Source organism: Vulpes lagopus, chromosome 3 (assembly GCF_018345385.1).
Source record: "Vulpes lagopus strain Blue_001 chromosome 3, ASM1834538v1, whole genome shotgun sequence".
NCBI classification, from domain to species: Eukaryota; Metazoa; Chordata; class Mammalia; order Carnivora; family Canidae; genus Vulpes; species Vulpes lagopus.
Genome location: NC_054826.1, coordinates 135,239,274 through 135,249,175, shown reverse-complemented (window position 1 = coordinate 135,249,175; position 9,902 = coordinate 135,239,274).

Sequence of the window (9,902 nt, the reverse complement as noted above, 5' to 3'; positions counted from 1 at the left end):
AACTGACTTTAGTTTTATTGCTCATATCTCAGCTAAAATTTCTTTCTCAGGGAAGGCCTTATTGTCTTCCCTAACTGTTTAAATGCTCCATCATGAATATTAATATCAACATATATTTCTCCTTTGAATACTCCCTTTATCAGATTTCCCAATTATTCATATAATCCATCACTTACACTGATCTATAAACTGTAAGAGAATTGTTTTTAGTTATCTTTGTATATCAGGACTAGCATGGTACCCTCCACCCCAGTAGCCTTAGTAAATAATTATTGAATTATGGAGGGACAATGACTGAGAACACAATTTTGAGGAGACAGCAGGGACATTGTAGGATGTCTGGGAGCTCAAGACACACGGCAGAAAGAATAGGTAGGTGGTTTTTGTACTCCTTCTGGAGTAAAGGAGGCCTGGACCAACCAAATGCCTGAGGTAATAAAGAGCAGATGTTATTACATCCATTGAAGCAGTAGAATTTATAATCCTTGATCACAAAATTAGATCCAAGTCATAAAAGTAAAAAGGTAGGAATGACTTTAAGAGTGGCGCAGAGGTTTGGCGCCTGCCTTTGGCCCAGGGCGCGATCCTGGAGATCTGGGATCGAATCCCACGTCGGGCTCCCTGCATGGAGCCTGCTTCTCCCTCTGCCTGTGTCTCTGCCTCTCTCTCTCACTGTGTTCCTATCATAAATAAATAAAAAATAAAAAATAAATAAATGTCAGTCACTGGGTATCCCTGGGTGGCTCAGCGTTTTAGCGCCTGCCTATGGTCCAGGGCATGGTCCTGGAGTCCCGGGATGGAGTCCCACATTGGGCTCCAGGCATGGAGCCTGCTTCTCCCTCTGCCTGTGTCTCTGACCCTCTCTCTCTCTCGCTCTCTCTCTGTCTCTCATTAACAAATAAATAAAGTCTTAAAAATAAATAAATAAATGTCAGTTACTTTCTTTCCTAGGAGAAAAACTACTAGGCCTTTCCAATGGGCCTTTCAAAATGTTACCCATCCCTGGTTCCATTAAGTCTTCTACAAACTCCTTCTTATCAGCATCTTTTACTCTGACAGAATGAAGTATGCTATACTCTTCCATGTGTTCAAAACTGTTATCACCTCTGCTTGTAATATCCTCCCCATTTTTTCTTACTGCTATCTTCTTAATAATGATATTATTAACTTATTGTCTTATTGGGAACATTTACTTGAATTTTATTTTGAAATAAGTATTATTACTCTCCTTTTAGAATGTCCTGTGACTACCATGGCAATAGCACTTATCATACAATCTAATCACTGACTTAATGTTTCTCTGTTGTCAAGATATTTGTCTTTTTTTTTTTAACTTTATTTTGCCAATGTTTGCCACACTGTAGGCACAAAAAAGGTACCTATGAAATGATTTAATTGTCTGGAAATAATGCAATGAATATAATAAATACATTTGAGAATGATTATACAAAGAGACATAAGCACAAAGGACTAGAAAGTGTTACTAAGCAAATAATATTTGTAGCTAGAATACATCTCTGAATGAACCAATGGAAGTAGGTGTTGAATATTATGATAGCATGTGAAATTTGAATACTTTAAAAATAAGAGGTAAAAAATTTAAAATGATCCATAGTCCAAATGGAACATTGCATGGAAACAAGTAAACCTATATTTATGTTAAAAATGTCTGATCAGTGAATAAAGAGACTTCCAACCCTACATATAAGGGTTGGATCCATCATTTATTAATGCGTCCATTCAGTAGGTATTGTTTACATAACTGACACTGCTTGATAACAAAAAAGACAAATAGAATTAGACTGAATCCTTTTTCTTCAAAGTGCTTCTAATTGGTGAAAAGTCAGACACCAATCCAATAATCACAAAAATAAATCGCAATTCAGAATATGATAAGCATTACGAATATAATATTATAATAATATTATAACATAATATTTGTGAATAGTGCCGTAAGATTATGGAACAAGATAAGGTACAGGCAGAAGGGGTTTCCTGGACAGTGATATTGGCTGGAGATCTTTAAAAAACAAAAACAGTGGTGCCTGGGTGATTCAACTGGTTGAGCGTCAGACTGTTTCAACTCCAGTGGTGATCTCAGAATCATGCAATTGAACCCTCATCAAGCTCCACACTCGGCAGGGAATCTGCTGGAGATTCTTTCTCTCTCTCCCTCTGCCCCTACCCCTGCCGTACTCTCCATCTCTAAAATAAATGAACCTTAGAAAAAGAAAAAGAATACAAAATAAATAAAAAATAATAATTACAAAGATGTAATAACTTTTAGAAAATCAGGTATAATTATAGAGAGGTGAGATGATGTCAAAGAGAGCTTACCCTGTTATTTCCAAATTAGACGGTGGCAGCTTGTTCTAGAATAACAATATTAAGGTACAAGGGATTTATGTTCCTTTGATTTGTTTCTGTGTTTTTCTAGTTGTTTAAAAACAATTTATAGTATCTTTGATCAAAAGATCACACCTCTTCAAAGTCAGCTTCAAAACCAGCTGATTCAAAATTTAAATAAGCTTACTCAAAACACCATATGAGATCGCTTTTGTATAGTTTCTTATAATACTACTTCTTATAGGAAAGTTGTTGATTAATTTTCTGTATAGTGTTTCATGACACTACATCCTGAGTTCCTCAAAAATATAAATTACAGAATTAATTTGCATCAGATGCTTTTAAATACAGATTCAATATCTTGCTATGTGGCATTCCTAGGTTTCAAGAATAATACCAAATGCTTGGTTTGACATTTTATGAGCAATCACGAGACTAGAAAAAAAAACCCTAATAATAAATTGTAGGTAAGAGGATAGAGAAGGACACAATGAAATACTATATTTTTGGTTTATTATCAAAAAACAATTTTCAGGTTTTATTTATAAAATATCACAGTAGCCCAGTGATGTACCTTTTCACTGTGTATTGGATTTGATAGCATCATGCTTCTGAAAAGAGGCAAAAGGGCAATTCTTGCAGCTGAAGGTGACCTTTATTACATCTGTTTCTAAGTGACTTCTTCCACAATTGCTAGGCCAAAAAGAAAAAAAAAATTAAGAGGCAATAGCTGGCAGAATTGGGCTCTTTCTCTTTGTTTTCCTACACTGAATAAAATTGATCTTTATGCATTCATCTAATCGATTTTTTTAACGATATGCAAAGAAACGTAATTCTCAAGGGTTCATTCTGTCATGATGACTAATCAGTTTTTCTGTGTCCTGTATTTTACAGCTTAGGGAAAATGCAATGTAAGTGATAATTTTCATTAACACATTCAGCACATGTCACATGTTCCACATTAATAGTCAGATAACCCTTATAAATGGAAAGGGTTCCATTGAGACACTTAACAAAAAAACAATAATCAATGAAAAAAGTACATAAAAATATATTTCCTCTGGAAAATGAGTTTCTCCTGTATAGAAAATGCAAATGTAAACTTTTTTGATTCCTGTAAGATGAATTTACCCAGGAAATATCTACTTATGATCCTTTGGATTTATTTATATCAGTCACTTTAATGTGTTTGAAATGTGACTAAAATCCCAGCCTGTGAATTAACTATAATGTTTTCAGCAAGTAAGGTTAATAAGGCTTTTGTATAACGTGGATATAAAAGTCAGTAAAGAGGTATTAGAGATGGTACAACATGAAATTCATACTAAAAATATATAGAGTCAGTATTAGCTGTGTGAGGAGTCTTTACATAGATCATTACCTATTTTCAAAGAAAACATTCTAGAAAGAGGCTGGAGCAGTGAAAATTAAGCTCACTACTCCAAGTGTGATAAATCATTTTAGAAAAATTTCTTGAGACTTATATTAATTACAATTTGGATATATTACATTCCAGCCTGCACAACTGAACTAGAAAGTCTAGGAAAGTAAAAATGAAAAATGACAGATGAAAAGATTTTATAAATGATATGAACTCAGTGCCATTCAAAATCCTCACCATACTTATTTTAGTTACAAAGGCTTGTCTGCTTTATAGATTTTCACACACTTAAGTGTGTGCTTCACAAATAAAATGCATGATGAACTATGAACCTCAGTCAAGCGAGTTGTGTCAGTTTCCTTTTTTGGTATACCCACTTCTCCAGACACAGATCAATAATAATAAAATGTGAACAAAGCAACTTTTATTTAAACCCAAAAAGCTATTTATGTGGACTGGAGATATAAAAACAAGGCAAACTGAAATCATAGATTTTTATGGTTTCCAGTCCTGAATGAGGCAAGAACAGCCAAGAGATTAATGGTTCAAATAATTGGAATTAAAATTCCTTCACTTAAGACAGAGAAAGCAATGGATCTTCTTCATAATCCCAGTAATAAAAGAAACATGAAAAAAAGCCTTGCTGCTGAATTTTAACTAGGTTAATTCTTTCAGGAAATTGGAAAACTATGAAGACACAATTTGAGGAAACATAATTTGAAATTAAACCATCTTCTATGCATTTGGTGACTGGATATCCAACATCATACACAGTAATTCTAAAACACATTTATACATCTGAGTTCTGTGTTGGGGGTCTAAGGACCCAGTAGAAGTGATTGTGTAAATGTTACAGTGATTTTTCAGAAAAGTGAGATGAAAGAAGAACAGAGAAAGAGATTGATAAGTTGGATAAAAACCTCTAAACAATGGAGAACACCTCTAGTAAGAAGAAATATTTATAAAAATACAAATAAAAATTCAAAAAGCAACATGATATTATTTACATATTATAAAACTTGTGTTCATTTTAAAGTCTATTGTTTAAAACCTTTGATAAATATCACAAAGTTGTTGAATGAGAGAATTTTTTCAATGATACTTTCAGTAATGATCACATCTACTTAGAATATGTGACAGAAAACACATATACTATTTTATTATTTTTATTTTTATTTTTTATTGGAGTCAATTTGCCAACATATAGCATAACACCCAGTGCTCATCCTGTCAAGTGCCCCCCTCAGTGCCTGTCACCCAGTCACTCGAACCCCCTGCCCACCTCCCTTTCCACCACCCCTTGTTCATTTCCCAGAGTTAGGTGTCTCTCATGTTCTTGAAAACATATATACTATTTTAAACAGCAAAAATAATCCTAAAATGAATCCGATAATAAATCTTTAAAACACATGCAAAATCTATACAAAGGAAATTTTAAAATAAACATTAAAATATAATAAAATAATGAAAAATGCAGATGAAAGTCATGTATATAATTTGGACCAGGAATAACAGAAATAACATTTGTCATCTCACATAAAACAATTGAAAACTAGACAAAATATATTAAGTAATGATTTTCAAGACAGTGATTTTGAGGTTCAATCTGCCAAATGAAAAAGACACTTGTGTATCACCAAATGTCTAGAGTGGAATGATAAAAAGGAGTAATAAGAAATATTTAAGTAATTTACAACAGACCTGCATTATTCTATGCCAATTTGTTTGAGACTTAGGGTAAATTGGGGGGATTAATAGACCCAACTGTGGATTATTATAATATTAAAGGTGGGGATAGAATAAGGCAGATCCAATGTTTTTTGTATCACCAAAAATGGAGTTTACTTAAGACAGTTAATAATATTTTATACATTTTCTCTTTAAAATTTTCAATTACTATGTGACACTTTTTTTCATAAAGCTTACACAATAAAGGTATAGCAGGAGTGCATCTAGACTTTTTAAAAAAATCAGTAACATAGGGAACCCTGGGTGGCGCAGTGGTTTGGCGCTTGCCTTTGGCTCAGGGCGCGATCCTGGAGACCCGGGATCGAATCCCACATCAGGCTCCCGGTGCATGGAGCCTGTTTCTCCCTCTGCCTATGTCTCTGCCTCTCTCTCTTTCTCTCTGTGACTATCATAAATAAATTAAAAAAAAATTTAAAAAAATCAGTAACATAGAAGTAAGGAATAAAAATAAAAGTTGTTTAACTTCTTCCAAAATCAGATATCTCCCACCCCTTCACATACGTTTATTTTATCAAAACATACAACTTTTTCTATTCATCCAAAATACATTGAAATACTTGATACTGCACTAATTCCTATTATTTTTTTCAATGTTCAGAATTACAAATTAACATAGTCTTGATGTGAAAATTTAAAACGGGCTTAAAATATAAAAAGAAACATATTATCAAATATCATATATTCAAGTAGAGATGGTCCATACTAAAATATACCCTAACCTCATAACTGTAAGGACATTAACTTCATCTATTTCTGTAGTTAATCTTGTACTATATTGGGACACCTGTGATATCTTTGTGTTATGATTTTGCTTCTTATGTGTTGCCATGTTTATATTATATTATATATGTTCATTTGGACTACACAATCTTCTTAAAATTATGAATGACTTAATTTAAATCTATAAATAAGAAATAGTTATACTGACAGAACAAACAAATACTGAAGTCAGTAGAGTATAGGACACATGTCTTGGAGTCAGAAATAATTTTTGACCTAAACTCTTTAAGCAGAAGTTGTTCATCTCTTAAAATAGGAGTAGTAATAATATTTCAAGAGCTGCTTAAATATAAATGAGATCAGTAATTCCTTGATACAAGTATTTATTGAGTCCTCACTCTATATGAGAGATGATATTTCTGTCTGTGGATGCAAAGATAAATAAGACATTGTCCCTCTACGCTTCTCCCCATTCATGCTCACTCTCACTCTCTCAAATAAATAAATAAATAAAACCCTTAAAAAAAAGAAATATATATCGATATAATAAATCAAGTAGAATATTTACAGAAGATGGATTAGTAGATAATTTACTAAGAGGAAAACTAATTTACATACACTTTACAAATCCACTACCAAAACTGAAGACATGGGGAAGACATAGGGAAGCCCAAATACCAAAAGATAGCAAAAGATTTAAGACAGAATTACTATAAATTTGACTTATCAGCTAAATTTGAAGAGATAAAGAAAGAATAAGAAGGAGTGAAAATGAAAAAAAGAAAAAGAAAGGAAAAAGGAAAAGAGACTAAAAAAAGGAAGAAAGAAAAACAAAGAAAAAGAAAGGATAAGATAGAAAAAGAAAAAGAACAAAAGAAATATAGTGAAAAGAAAGAAAGAAAGAAAGAAAGAGAAAGAGGGAAAGAAAAAGAAAGAAAGAAGAAAGAAAAAGAAAGAAAGAAAAAGAAAGAAAGAAAGAAAGAAGAAAGAAGGAAAGAAAAAGAAAGAAAGAAGAAAGAAGAAAGAAAGAAAGAAAGAAAGAAAGAAAGAAAGAAAGAAAGAAAGAAAAAGAAAGAAAGATGGATGGCTGGATAAGAAAGAAAGAAAAGAAGGAAGAAGAAGGAAAGAAAGGAAGAAAGAAAGTTCCAAAGGGGATGAAGGTGAGATGGGTAAAATAGGTGATGGGCATTACGAGTATATTTATTCTGATGAGCACTAGGTGTTGCATGGAACTGTTGAATATATATATTGTACTCCTGAAACTAATCGAACACTGTATGTAAACTATACTGGAACTAAATAAAAAACTTCAAAAATATCATAGGCCCAGAACACCTGACTGTCCTCCTCATGTAAATTTAGGTCTGAGGATCAGATAATACCAAGCCTAAAACTATTCAATCAAGTAGTTGCAGATTTAAGAAAAATAGGAAGAGTAGATCCTAAATTTTAGTATGTGACTTTTTAGAATTGATTCTCCATTCTAACTGTATCTATCTATTTCTACTTCCCTATATTAATCCAAAGATATGGTTTTCCCTCTTTTCTTGGCCTACCCATTTTTTATGCCCTCTCAAAGGCCCAGCTTACATATTATTTTCTCCATGAAACCAGATAACATCACTGTACACCGATCTCAAAGAAATCTCAAGATTTCTATCAGGTTACATGTTATAGTATTGGCATAACATATTTTTCATATTTTTGGATACTCTTCCCATCTACATGATAATTTCATTAATAGTAATGGACATGTCCATTATATATGTTAACACAGCACAACACAGGGGGAATAAACAAATAAATAATAAATAAAACACATGAGTTTTAGTTTAAGTTTTCCCTCTTATCCTATTAATTCTATAAGAGGGCCTATATATCTAATCATCCTTGTCTGGAAGATGATTCTGGAAATGCCTTATAAGCAATTAACAAGTAGTATATATTCATCTGTCCTCTAAAATCTGAAATATATTTGGGGAGTGAGGGGACATATATGTTGTGGTAAAAAAGAGAAAGTATGAGCTTTAGAATTAGATCAGACTATAAATCCAAATCACCCACTACAATATGTACTAAGAGCTATGCAATACAGATATATTCCATATCTATAAATTAGCAGTAATTTTTATATGAAGATAATGTCATGAAAACCTAACATACTGTTGAAAACAATGAGTGCTCACAAATACTAGTTACTTAAACATCAATTTTCTCCCTCTCCCTGCCTCTCTCCCCTCTTGCCACCCTTCTACCCACAGCATGTAGTAAATTGTAAATTTCATCCATGATACAGTGGAAAATCAAATGGTGTGACACCAGGTAGTATCCATTAAACAAATACAGATTGCTTTTGACCTACTCTGTTGTGAAAAAACTGCAGTGTCTAAGTTCTTGAATGGTCAGTAATTTCAGACAAGCATGAAAACTATTCTGTGGTTAAAATTTTTTTAAATCTAGTTGTTGACTATATTACTGAAAAAGAGAACATGCCCTACACATAGTGTTGTTGATAAATGGTTAGCCTTTTGAATATTCAATTTTATGTGTTCTTAGTATCATTTTTATCTATCTTAATTTTATTATTAAGCAAAATGCTTTCTTTAGGCCTATTAATATTCACGATTAGATTTAACATAGAAGAGCTAGTCCATTAAATTTAAATTAAATGCTTAGTTATGTGTGTTTAGAACATGTTATTGTTAACTGTTTATTCTGACTTCAGTCATTATATCTAGTGCTGGCTCTGGATTGTCTACCACACTGAAAAATGCAGCTGGGCTGGGTGTTTTCTTTTTGAAGATGGATAGGGAATGGTGATTGAAAATGTTAATGATGTAGAATCAGTTCTGGCTCAGTAGAAGCATTCTCTCATGATGAAGCTTTTGATGAGCTGTGTTACAGAGTAACTAACTATCCCCAAATATCTATTAGGATTTAAATTTCCTGATGCACAATAAAACACTACTATTATCTGTTTCTATCCAGTTTCCTTTTCCTCCTGTTTCAACAGTTGACATAGCATTCAGTGTGATATTGCAAAATACATATCATCGTTTTGCTTGAAACCATTCACTAGCTTTTCAGAACTTTAAGGATATCTGATAGCTTTGCCTCTTGCTTCCCTGCCTGTACAAATGGATTCATATTTTCTTCACCCACTACTATCCTCTTCAAACTATACACTCCATTAGTTTTGAATTTAGCATTTACATTTCCTTTCACTCTTCCTGCTCCATTGCATTTGAGCTTTTTCACATGATATTCTCTCTGTTTTGCACCCTATTTTATCTGGCTAACTCACTTTAGTTCTTGCTTTTAAAAGTCATTTACTCTGAAATGTTTTGATTTTTCCCAATTGAATATATAAGGTGTTCATGCTATGTATTCTGACAATACTTCACTTTGCCTTCATTACAGAATATGTTATACATTATTATAATCAAATCTTAGTTGTATTTATTTCCTACCAAATTATAAATGCCATGAAGTCTTGGAAAAAAAACAAAATCCCATCCTAGTGTTTGGCACAAAACATAGGCTTAAAATAAATAATAGACTTTATGTAGATAAGCTGGCATAGATTCATCTTCCTGCTGCTTCTGTTAAGTTTACCTATGAACTCTGGGCAACAGATATTCAAAGACAAACTCTGAAAGGTGTATAAATGAAAGAATATTGGTTAGGGATTCCAGAACTGGGAAGA